General features: G+C 37.6%; 1 pseudogene; it reads right to left on the bottom strand.

The window, feature by feature from the left end:
* Positions 1 to 238: 238 nt before the first annotated feature.
* LOC129633377 (sorting nexin-13-like) lies at positions 239 to 12,953 on the bottom strand (annotated as a pseudogene).
* Positions 12,954 to 13,782: the final 829 nt, after the last annotated feature.

Here is a 13,782-nt window from a genome sequence, read left to right as displayed (position 1 = left end):
ACACATCCACAAAGAACTCTCCAGTTTCTAGTTTTTTGTTTTTTTTTACACCCAAATGCCTGTTCTCACTTGCAGGCAGATGCCTTCACTTCTCAGACCCAGGCAAAGTGGTGCTGCAAGAGCCTCAGCCCAACTGGAACAGAAAACATCAGTGACATCATCTGAGCCTGGTTAAGGGAAATGAAAACACACCAGGTACTTCTGTTAAGAACTTAGACGTGAGCAACTGAGGAGTGACCTAGCGGGAAAAGGATGCAAGCCGATCTCTAAACCTCACCCCAGACACACTCTCAATCTCCTGTAAGGCCCAGGAGAGCTCACGGATATGCTACAAAATAATCCAAGAGACTTATTCAACTACTGCCCATGTGCCCTAGGCATACAGTGGATACAACTAACCACAGGGCTTCTCCAGCTGGGCACTCATGCCCTTGATGCACAGCTGTGTCCTCAAGTGACCTTAGGCAGCCAGGAGCCCATTAAGGGTTCATAAATATTCTATACATACATACATCTGATTATAACAGACTACATTATGGGAAAGACAAGCACAATGGAGCCTGTTGTTACGTAACTTGTAACTGTCAATCAAAACTGTCAGTTCACGCCCACCTATATGAACATGTAAAAGCCCTGTGTTTAAAACCCCCTTACCTCCTACCTCATCATCCTTGTGCCAGTGCCTCTCTTGGCTGGGTCCACTTCTCCCTTGAGGTGCTCTTTTTGTTTTTTTCTGCTTTTTCTGTTATTTTTCAATAAACTTGTTTGTGCCACAGGTAAGACCTCAGATTCTTCTTTGTGTCCATACCAAGAGCCAAGGTCCACAAAAGAAGATCTTCGGCCTTCTCCCTACCCAGTAAGTTTCAAAACATAAATTTAACACAAGGAATTGGCTACATAGGTTTTGGAAGAGTAAGGAACAAAAAGAAGGAGGTGGGATCAATTCATAAACTTTCCTTTGAATGTGATTAGAGATTTCATGGGTTTGATCTTCATGATTAAAAGTGTTTGCTAACTTTCCCACCAAATAATCATCAACAGTAACTCTTGGAGATGCCTTTCTAATAAATACTGTTCATAAATTCCAACAGAAGCTGCACTTAAAATCTTTGGTGTGGTTGGTTTGATGTTTTCCATCTCTCTGACGACTTGATAAAACTTCTAGCCACTACTGGTCTATAACCTGGTATCCTTTCACTGTCATTCAGAAGAAGAGATGTACCTGATCTCCAGTTTGCTGCATGTAATCTTTAAAAAATTGGAGTTCACACTGCCTATAAGAATGTATGTTGATGTATGGCAAAACCAATACAATATTGTAAAGTAAAAAAAAATAAAAATAACAATAATAATAAAATAAAATAAAAAAGAATGCTGTCCCGGGGAACTATGCAAAGTTTCCCAAAATTTGCTGCCAGTTTCATTTATTTGTCTGACTGCAACCATTGTATTCTTGAACCACATACTTCTTTACAAATAATAAGCTATTTATTTGTTTTTTTTTAATTTTATTTTATTTTTAAACTTTACATAATTTTTCATGGTGTTGATATCATTACCAGCTGTATCTAGAGATCGAAGATACTGTAATTTTTCTGCTGCTTTACTTCTGACAGCTTCTAGCTCTCCAATATTGTCACTCAATTTAATGATGTTCATAAAGTCCTCATACTTTCAATCAGAATCACAGATCATCCATAACATATATTGATTAATATAATCAGGACATTGAGTTGATTTATTAATGGAAGAAGGATTTCCCATGCAAGGATTTTCCTGACAAAGATCACATGATCTTGTTCTGGAAATCTCCAGGAGGTAGCAATAAATACAAGAAGACCTCACACAAAGCCCTTAGGAATCCTTCTTCATCTTTGAGAGAAGTGCACAGCACAGTAGGTCATGACAAATGTCCTTTTCCGTTTCGGCTTCAAAGAAGGTTATCTACAAGATCTTCTGCTGTACCTTTCACTCGATAATCTTTTTCTGTTATCTTTTGTTGAGCCTTTCTGAGTACTTGAGATGAAAGATTTTATCCTTCCTTCAGTCAGACTGCATTTTATGTGCACATGTTAGCTGAGCTGGATATGTTAAAAGATGCTAGTTTCAGAGGACTGGATGAGGCTGATGGAGAATCTCTTAATGGATCTCCTAAAGGAAGCATAAATTTATCTTTAGATGACCTTTCAAAAGTATCCTCTGCTGATTCAGTACCACTTCATACTTACATTTCAGACACTGGTGTTTGTAATGATCACGACAAGACATGCCCATTATATAGCATCACTGTGCACGGGCACAACCTCAACACTGAGAAGATGTGGAAACCTCCTGCTGTCACACTGACTTCCACAACTTCCACACGAGGAAGCTACGGAAGCAAAAGGAAGAAGGCATGACACATGACGTGAGGCTGCTAGAACTACTGGGCTAGAACCCTTTAGCCTGCCCCCGCTGCTGTGCTGTTACTAGAATCATTTGTCACGCTCACTCCTGGATTGCTGAAGAGGGGTCATATCCATCAAAGTGGGGATCTATCAAAGGTATGACCTCTACCAGATTCCTGTGGTCAAGAATCACACAACTCTCAACGTATCCACCACAATACTGTAATCCAATTCCCCTACCTTTTCTCACTAGTGCCTCTTATTTGCAGAACCTAATATGAATTGAGTTTTCATAGGAGGCTGGTAAATGCTATCTGCAGATTCCTGTTCTGCAAAAATACATAGCAGAGTCCAGAGGGAAATGGGACCTGAGAATATCCAGATACTTGTCCAGCACAGGAGGCAATCTGCTACTCCACCCACAATGAGTTGTTTTTCTATTAATAGTATTAGCAGTAGCTGCCTGCACATCCTCCACACTGTTTCAACCGGTGCTTTTTGTTTCCTGCGGCACATAGTGATGGGTCAAGTGAACAATCTAACCCTTTAAACTGACCTGATCTGATTGGCCCACAGGGAAGAGAAGGACATTTAGGGACTTACCACTTCAATCCTATTGTCAACTTGTGTAATGGAAAGGAAAAGCAAAGGATAATACTAAAGAGTAAGTGTGTGCTATTGGACCGTTCTTTGAAATCTATTAATAGAACACTGCCTCAGGAAACTAATCATCTCGGTAGAAGACAATCCAATCCCTGTTCTTTTGATCTCTGGTTGATGTTCCTGCAATAGCTGAACATCAGCCTAGAGGACAGAAAATAAGGAAGTATAGGAGATCAAATCATGCAGTAGGGAAGTGTTTCCTTATCCTTGAGAATATTTAGCTCAGATTGCAAACCTAAATAGAGAAACTTGCTTAATTTATTTTTCTTAAACACAAAATGTGCTGTGCTGTGTACTAAGTCACTTCATTTATGTCTGATTCTTTGTGACCCCATGGACTGCAGCCCTCCAGGCTCCTCTATCCAAGGGATTCTCAAGACAAGAATACTGGAGTGGGTTGCTGTGCCCTTCTCCAGGGATTGAACCTGCATCTCTTACATCTCCTGCATTGGCAGGTGAGTTCTTTACCATCTTTACCCTAAATACAAAATAGCTACAAAGTAATATTTACAAATTATATACAAGGTATAAAGTAAAAACACAATAGACACCTGAATATTTTGTTTCACTCTCCCTCCCTTCTTCCACTATTCTCAATTCTGCATTTATAACAATTGCTCATTGTTAGAATATTATGAAGTATGTTTGTATCCCTGAATAAGGCACTTCTTTATTTTGCATATTTTAATATTCATGTAAATGAATTATAATCTATATAATCTTGTAAAATAAACACATTTACTTTAAAATATGTTCTACTATTAAATTTTAATCTTGCATGTAGCTATGTTTTATTCATATTCATTGCTGAGTAATATTTCTATTTCAATTTTAAATATAATGAGTCAAAATTTCATGCTTCATTTATTCTTTCAGCCCTTTGTGAATTTTGCTTTTTGTTTCAATTTCTTTTACTATTCAGACAGTTCTGCTACAGAATCTTTGTCTTCAAATCCTAATGCAAATAAGCAATTGTGAGTGTATCCTCAGAGATAGACAGAATTTCTGAATAACAAGAAATACTGCATGCATTTAATTTTAAGAATTTAAAACTGTTTTCCAAAGTGGATGAACACACTTAAAATCCTTCCAGCTGCTTCTCCTTCTCATTAATACTTAATTTTTTCCCACTTAATTTTTTTTTCCAGTGTGGTTCTGTTATTTTCAGAACATTTATCAGAATATTGGCCAGTATAGATTTATGTCCAAATGACCTATTGAAAAATTCATGCTATGACTGTCATTAGTTTGCAACTGGAATATATGGCTTTCTGAGAGTGCTTTGGCATTCTGATAGAGTCAATACATACAAAATAAAATTTAAGATGTGTCTCAAAGAGAAATTTTTTAAAATTATAAATTATTGAAACAAATATTTTCATGTATTAAACATCTTCCAAGGCTGGATTTTTGTGCAAGGGTATTTTTACTTATAAAAGATGGCAACATGGTGATGTTTAATTCACTTTTAAAGGTTGATCTCAGATGTTGTGTACAGTTATCTGGTCAAGTAAGTCAACTGTCAAATAGATTACATGCAAAGAATAGGTCACAAACTCCACAGATGCTACCATCAGCTCTCAGTTTGCTAAGAGAAGCTGCATTTTTTGCTAGTTCAACGCCTTCCAGAATTACTAAAAAATTCATCAAACACAGTAAAGGGTCCCATTTTATCTGTGGATTGACAGACAGAGTTCTGAATAATATGTTAAAGTACACTGAAATGAAATATTACTTTGATAGGCTAATTATGAGGTATACTTTTATATTAGGCTTCTTGAGGAATTATAATATCAACAATACTCATAAGTACATTAGCATTCATGCTACAGGATGGAGGATGAATTATTCTTGCTCAAAAAATAATTTATAAATTTCTAAATCTACAGAGTTAGGGAATGTGTTGAAAAAATACAGATAAATATGAGCCTGAACATATATGGGTATGAATCTGTGCTATTATTTTCAGAAATATAGAGAAACAAATGTAGATAAATTCTGTTTACTTTGTTTATGGTCTTATTTCCTTCAAATATCACAATATAATCACAAATAGAATAAAATTTCAAGTAGATCAAGGCATTAAATGTGAATCCTTCCTAATTTTCATTTAATTCTTATTAAAAACTTTGTCAAGTTCAATTTAAGATCACAGAGCTTCTGTCATACTATGAGATAAACATTTTTTCATTGACCCTTTCAATACATTTAGAATATGAAGGAATAATCTTTTGGGGTGAGAAAGTACACTAGTAAAATTTTTATGGAGAGTATAAAGACACTTTTTTCCTGAGTCTCATCTTTATTTGGTCAAGTTCCTTCCTGATAATGCAGCCATGTGAACAGAGAAACCACAGGACATCACCCAGCCTCCCAAAGCACCCTTTCCAGTAAACAAGGAACCAAAAGTCCTCCTCCTCCCCTGTCATTTCATGTCACGATGGAGACAGCATGGATGCCAGGACAGTGGCCAAGCCCCTCCAAAATGCTCCTCCTCCCCAATCACAAAGCAGAGTGAGAACTTGACGCAGGGGCTGAGAACCTCATACTGATGTGTCACTGGGTTGTAGGGAGCTGGGTGGAAAGGAAAGACTGTCTTCAAAATTCAAAACTTATTAAAAGTTTAACATTTATGTAAGTTTACATAAGATTTAAATGTTTATATAAGACTCAGTCATTGCACTTCCAAATTGAAGCCATGCAAGGAAGAATGGAAGTAGGAAAATACAAAAGCTTCTGAAGATGACTCATCCAGGACATTTTCTGTTAAGGGCTGCATAGAAATTAGCTTTAGGTGGAGGCTGTGTGAGAACAAGAAAGAAGAAATTATTAAAAGCTTTGCCCACATGACTGATTTAGCATAAAAGGAGAAAGTGACTATGCAGAAGCCATTGGGGTGACTGGGAGACAATGGCCAGAACAATGCCAATGAGCAGGTGAGAGGGGTTAAGATCAGTGGATTAACTGAGTTGACAATGGGTGGATTGTCCATCATGTATATGTAGAGTGCAGAAGCAGTAGGCATGCAAGTGGAGACTAGATTTTGTGGAAGGAAGGGAGTAGTTTTCGTCTGTATGTCACAACAGGTTTGTGACCAAATGACCTACTGAAAAATTCATGCTATGACTGACTGTCATTAGTTTGCAACTAGAATGTATGATTTTCTAAGAGTGCTTTGGCATTCTGATAGAGTCAATGCATACAAAATAAAATTTACAATGTGTCTCAAAGAGAAGTTTTTAAAAAATTATGTTATTAAAACAAATATTTTCATTTATTAAACATCTTCCAAAGACTGAATGAGAAGAAAAAAGATGCTGAAGATTTAAGATAACAAAAGGATGAGAAGGATAAAAATAATGATGTAGGTGGGAAAAATAACTTGCAGTAGGCTTTCCAGAAATTGCTGAATGGTCACCCAATACTTAAGGTCATTAAACAATATTTAATGTGTTTAAAGAAGGGTCACTCACCACACTGGTGAGATTATGGCACCTGCTCAGGTGATGAGCTCAGGCATGGAACAGATGACTGTTGGATTGAACTAAGGTCAACATTTTGTTTTGATACATATCATGGAAGCAGGAGGGCAAGGGAGTAAAGATAATTTGAGAGGAGGAGATCTGGGGCTGTCCCATGAAATCTGATTTGGATAAGCAGGGGCATGAGGAGACAAGGTTCAGCTCAGTTCGGTTCAGTCGCTCAGTTGTGTCTGACTCTTTATGACCCCATGGACTGCAGTACGCCAGGCTTCCCTGTCCATCACCAACTCTCTGACCTTACTCAAACTCATGTCCATTGAATCAGTGATGCCATCCAATCATCTCATCCTCTATCCCCTTCTCCTGCCTTCAATCTTTCCCAGTACCAGGGTCTTTTCCAATGAGTCAGTTCTTCACATCAGGTGGCCAAAGTATTGGAGTTTCAGCTTCACTATCACTCCTTTCAAAAATGGAAGTATCAATGGACAGGAGATGCCTGTGTGGTGGGAGAATCATTTCCAAAGCGGTTTCGTAAGTGAACTCAGGGATGGAAACCATCTCTTATTTATGCCAATGAAACAGCAAATTATTGTGATGAAAGATGGTAAACATACAGAGAATTGTGGACTTTTTTAAAAAAACTCCTTGCTAAGATGCAAAGAAGTCAAAGTGACTTAATAGTACAGTTGGTGAAGGAAGGTGTTTTCCAAAAGAGTGTTGCTCATATGGTTAACTAGGGAAAACTAAGACAAACTGCTCTCCATTCAGGCAAATAGAGGAACAGGGAAGATCTGATGTTGTGTATCACTGTACATCTGCTGTGATAGCTGGAAACCTTTAGCTTTGAATCTAAGCAGTACTACATAGATTTCTCTTACACTGAATAACTCCAGAAATAAGAAGGTCAAGTTACTCAGCATGGCTCATTTTTCGTCTTGTTCTGAACTTGGCAAAACTTTGCAAAATTCAGAGCTCCTGTTGAATTCTTAAGGGCACTGGAGCCTTGGCTCAGATGCATGAGCAAAATAGGAAATGGCCCCTTTGTCCTTTGGTCAATAAATTCCAACCAAATAAGGGCCAAGCTGGAACAGACTGGATGTGCAAACTTCCAAACAGAGACCACAACATGCATAGAGCCACGCCACTTCAGCATTTCCCCCATTCCTCAAAAGTAGGAAGCCTGATGAATCGGTGGTAATTCTACTCAGCTCAAGTAATGTTCTTTCCATGCAACCATGATTACATTCTAATTAAAAAGGAAAGTTTTGGGAACTTAGCTTTTGGAGTAAAAAATTTTAGGAATGGTGAGGTCTTTATAAAGTATTAAATCAAAAAGGCAAGACTTTTTTTTCCTAATGAATTCTTTTTTTAATATTTTTATTTTATTTTTAAGTAATTAATTTATTTTAATTGGAGGCTAATTGCTTTACAGTATTATAGTGGCTAACGTGGAGCTATTTATCTCAGGGTGAGGACAGTTGAAACTCACCTTTATTTATCTAAAGTTGTATGAAATCACATCTAAGTAATTATTCCTCCCTCTAAAGGTCACTACCTCAACTTCCAACAATGTGTTTAATATGCTGTTAGCTTTCTATTCCTTGATTCTTATTTCACTACCACCACAATCTACCTCTCCTTGCAGTTAAAATCTTTCAATAGCTCTCATTGCTATAGAAAACAATACAAAATCTTTTTAGCCTGGTATTAAAGGATAACCCATTGACTCAAAATCTATAACAATATTTACGATGTGTATGCAATGTTCTAAGAAATGCTATGATGGGTGAGATAGGTAAAGTCTCTGTGTTTACATTATAAGAGGAACAGGAGGAATGGAGAACATTTCAATAACATTAAAGTCCTATTTGCTGTTGTTGTTTAATTGCTAAGTCGTGTCTGATTCTTTTGTGACCCCATGGACTGTAGCCCACCAGGCTCCTCTGTCCATGGAATTTCCCAGGCAAGAATACTGGAGCAGATTGCCATTTTCTTCTCCAAGGGATCTTCCTGTTCCAGGGATCAAACATGCATCTCCTGCACTGGCAGGTGGATTCCTTACCACTTGTACCACCAGGAAAGCCCTAGGGTTCTATAGCACCATTAGAAAGGGGTAATGTATGCCATCTCATTTAATCTTTAAGACAATCTCATAAAAAAGAGGCAATCTTATCTTCATTTTACAGTTAAGAAAATTGAGGCTCAGATTAAGTAACTTGCCAATTTTCACTCAACCAGCAAGAGATGTGGCCAGTGTGAATATATTGCAACTTGGCTTCACAGACCTTAACCACTAAGTCTATTCCTTCCAGTGCAAGTCTTCTAAGTCTATCCCTTCCTGAATACCTGATTGCATTCAGGTATGCGCAAAATTTCACCCTTACTATTTGCAACACCAAACACAAATGTGCCCAGAATAAAGAAATGTTAACGTTTTAAATGGGCCTGGCGTGCTGCGATTCACGGGGTTGCAGAGTCGGACACAACTGAGCAACTGAACTGAACTGAACTGAACTGAATGTTCTAAATGGCTTATTTTGGATAACTGGATATAAAGAGTCTCTGAGAAACATTTTTCTTGGTGATTTTCATATTCTTGTATAGATTGTGTATTCTTCATATAAGTGATTTTTCTTGCTTGTTTGTTTTGTTGATTCACTGACTTCTAAATCCTGGGAATCCTGAGAAACCAAGTACATTTTCCATTTTAAAATAAAAACCACAATATGTCAAACTTACTAAAATGGTAGAAATCTTATACTAAATATAACTTTTGAAATTCATAAATAATTCTGTCACTGTATTTGTTTACGACATTTATTCAAGAGTTAAATATCACATCAAAGTTGCAACTAACTTTAGATTTACAGAGATGAAAACTGTAGTCTACCAAAGAAATAACCAAATAAGAACTTGATATGGGTTGTTTAAAACTGATTCAATTTTGAAAACTCCCAAGTTGGAAAATGATTCATAGCGCTAAGCTTTGGAGAAAAAAAATAAATGCACATCGTTATTTTGTTATGCAGTAATGAAAACACAAGTGTAGATGTAGGGCATATTTTTAAATTCCTCCATCTTCTCTTCATAAAAACCATCTCAAAGTTCTCTAGCATTTCATTCTCAAAGCTATCGTTCCAATCTGACAGTTACAAACTAAATTTGTAACTAAAATAATAATGCATAATGACAGATTAATTAAGTCAGAAAACAAAATGTAAAAGCACCTTTCAATATCTTTCTTTACCCGTAAGCACACTTCTGGCCCACCCTATATCTTCACCAGTGTGACCTGCCACAAGTATTTCTGTGCCCATTGGTCAGGGATGTTATTAACATGCAGTTATAACATGCAGAATCAAGGGGAGAAACGTGCTCTTCTCTGGTTGGTAAGGAAAGAACTGTTTGGTTTGGTTTAATTAGGTTTTCATTTAGACACATGAAATAGATTTTACCTTAAGATGATAAGTTAAAAAAAAGAGGCACATTAAGCAACTGGCTGAGACACCAGTACTTAGGGTAACCTGACAGTACTCTTTGTATTAAAATTTATTGGATTAAATCAAGATGATAACGAGGAAGAAATAAAGACAGTGACGTAGGAAGATGCTGAACTCACCTCCTGCTACGAGCACTTCAAAGCTACATCGATATGTGGAGCAATTCTCACTGAAAGCAAACTGCAATCCAGTAGAAAATCTCTTAGACACCCAAGGCTGTTACAAAGATTCACACAAAGTCAGGTCAGAGGGGAAGGGAAGCAACTGGGTTAGGACCCATGCCCCTAGGAAGGACACAGAGCAGGAAGGAGATTACCTGGTCTGGGAGATCCTCCCTGGGGAGTGAGCAGTTCCATCCAGCCTTGGGATTGGAAACCAGGAGGATGAGTCCCCTTAGCTGGTTTGCAAACCCGTGGGATGGACTGATAGCAGGGCTGTAAGAAATACAGACTCTGCTCGTGAAGAGTACATGCATACTTGCTCACTCCAGAAACAAAGTGGAGGAAGCAAACAGAAAGTGCTTAGGACTCTGACTGATTTCTCATGAGAGCCCAGCACATGCCCCCAGACCATGTTCACTGCCCACTCTGGCCCCAGCTCCAGCACTCTCCCCCTAGGGCAGAGGAGCTAATGCTGGAAGTAGCCAGGACACACACCAACAGAGAACAGAACCAGCTTGGACTCAACCCTCAGGGCTTTTGCTCCAGCAGCTTGGTACCTGAACACATCTCTCCCTCCCCAGTAATGTGCTATTGGCCACTGAGCAGAGGAGAAGGCTTGGCTGTGGCTTTAGTCCCTCCATATCCATTTATATCTCCTAGCAATGTGATATCTGAAAACACACCTGTGGGAAGACAGACTAGAGCTCACTTAAGATCCAGCTCTCCCGCCAAAGCCACTGGGCACATGCAGACTGTACAGGAACACTGCCACACAAGGACACCCCTTCAAGACAAGATAGGTAACCGTTTCACCTAACATCACAGAAATGAAAGTTAAGCAAAATGAGAAGACAGAGGAATTTGTTTCAAACTAAAGAATAAATGAAAAAAAAAAAAACAACAAAAAAACAACTAATGAAACAGAGATAAACGACTTACCAGATAAAGAGTTCAAAACATTAATAATATTGGGCTGCCAAAAAGTTCTTTGAATTTTTCTGTCCCATTTTATGGAATAACCTGAATGAACTTTTTGCCAAATTCAATAAGAATGCTAGCCGAACCAGCGAAAAAAATAGATGAACACAGCAAGAATTTTAACAAGGAACTAGAAAATTCAAAAAAGAACCAGTCAGAACTGAAGAATACAATAATTGAAATAAAAGACACGCTAGAAGGTATTAATAGAAGATAAGGTGATACAGAAGAAAGCATAAGTGACCTGAAAGACAGAATAATGGAAATTATCCAATCAGAACAGCCCAAAGAAATACAAATTTTAAAATGAGAACAGTTCAAGGGACCTTGAGACATCAAGTGAACCAACATCAAAGTTATAGGGCTCCCAGAAGGAAAAGAGAGAGAGAAAAGAGTCAACAAAATATTTGCTGAAATTACAGCTGAAAATGTCCCAAACCGGAAGAAGAAAACATATAAGCAAGTACAGGAATCACAGACTCCTAAACAAAGAGACCCACACCAAGATGTATCATAATTAAAATGGCCAAAGTTCAAGAGAGAATTCTAAAGGCAGCAAAAGAAAAACAAAAAAAAATCATATCAAGGGAACTCTCATTAGGCCATTAGCCAATTTTTATGGAGAAATTTGGCCAACCAGAAGGGAGTGGCATTTTAATACATGAGCTGAATGGAATAAATCTGTAACGTCTGATACTCAGCAAGATTTCATTTAAAATTGAAAGAGAGATAAATAACTTCTCAGAAAAGCAAAAGCTAAGAGTTCACCAAGACTAAACCTGCCTTAAAGAAATGTTAAAGGATCTTTTCCAAGTGAAATAGAGAAAGGCCACAGCAAGAGGTCAGAATCTATAGGAAAGGAAAATCCCAGTAATAAATGCAAATATATAGTGAAGATAATAACAACAATCGATATGGCAATTATTGTAATGACGTGATAGGAATAGGACCATAGTTTCCTCTGCTCATTCTCTGACTCTCTCCTATTCCTTGGCTTCTTCTTCTTCATATACATATTCTACTTAGCACAGATTGCTAGGAAGACTTTCATAGACCATGTAACTCTGAGGCTTTTATTTCGAGATTCATAAACAGACGTTAAGAAAGATCCAGAGTCCTCTCTGAAATTGAATGGTATTTGTTTATATATAGGTATGTTCATTTTTCTGGAAATGGAAGCCCATTCTCTGTGTTCCAATAATTAAGAACAAAATTCTAAGCCAACATATACTTATTCTATAAATGAGGCAACTGAAGTCCAGAGAAATGGACTTCAGGTCCAGAAATGAGATTCAGGTCAGGTATTACAGTGTGTTGATCTGAAAGCGTTTACCTACATCCTTAAATTTAGGTTAAGAAGTATTTTTAAAAATGCATTTTTGCCTCAGACATCACACTGGTTTAAGTATATCTTACATAGAAAGAATGATGAAATTGAATTTTAATGTAGAGTGAAGAGGTACTAACATATCTGAGAGTGGATGGGTGAAATAAGATTTACTCAGATTTCTGAAACCGACACCTAATATTTTCTCAGAAATTGCTTTAAGATGTAATGCTTTTTTAAAGCTTTAGGAGATGATAGAAGAAAACAGAAAAATATTCTTGAAGGATGTTAAGGGACAGGGTGTGCTATTTTGTGCCCTGGGTTACCCAGCCCATAAATGTGTGAGCCACCTTCTATCCTGTACTCTTCCTCACATGCCAGTTGTTTCCACCACTTTAATCTCTCTCTCCTGGGTTTGTCTTCCCTTTGTCTGTCAATACCTTAATGCACGGCATCCTTATTTTCACCTAAACTATAGAAACAACATCCAGACTGAGTCTGTGTTTTGTTTTGTTGCTTTAAATCTGCCCATGCTCCCCTATCTCTCCATTCGTTCACTCTTATATTGTCAAAGGTCTGCTTTTAAGACTGAACTCACATCCTTTTACATAGCTCTTTCCTGGACAGTCCATTCTCTTACCACATTCCAAAACAATCCTTCCTACAGGGCATTCAGACACCTACTGATATTAATAAACTTGCCATACTTTTTCAGGTCTCTGCATCTTGTTTTATCCTATTTCTTTGCTAGAAATCATCACCCTAGTCCTCCCTCCCACAGAGACTCAGCTCAGGCATTTTCAAATTTAAGAAGTCTTTCTGGACACTTACCTCCTACTCTTGCCTCATGGTGCTGCTGATTCAGGTGTCTCTTCTCTGAAATTCAATGACCTCTCCAGCAGAGCATCACTTGTACAATGAAGACTCTGATTCTCACGCTGTGTCCCCAGTCACACTAAATTTCTTCATACAGTTATACCGTGCTTACCTTCATAATCCTGAAGCACACAATTAAACAAAACAGATGAACAAAATTGAAAAATGTTCAATTTAAATTTGTATCAGTTCTCTTTATCTTTGTACCAAAGCCATAAAGCTGACTATATATTTTATTCAGTTGGCCCCAATCAGTGTTTTTCTTGGAAGTTTAAGGGAACACAGTCTTTTAAATAATAGCCAGTGTTAATAGTTAGTATTTATAGTGTGCTTCCTAGGGACCCAGGAACAATACCAACTATTTTACAACCATTATGTGTTTTTAACCTTGAAACATAGCCCTACTTT

This window comes from Bubalus kerabau, chromosome 18, assembly GCF_029407905.1.
Source record: "Bubalus kerabau isolate K-KA32 ecotype Philippines breed swamp buffalo chromosome 18, PCC_UOA_SB_1v2, whole genome shotgun sequence".
NCBI lineage: Eukaryota > Metazoa > Chordata > Mammalia > Artiodactyla > Bovidae > Bubalus > Bubalus kerabau.
This window is presented reverse-complemented; position numbering and strand designations above follow the sequence as displayed.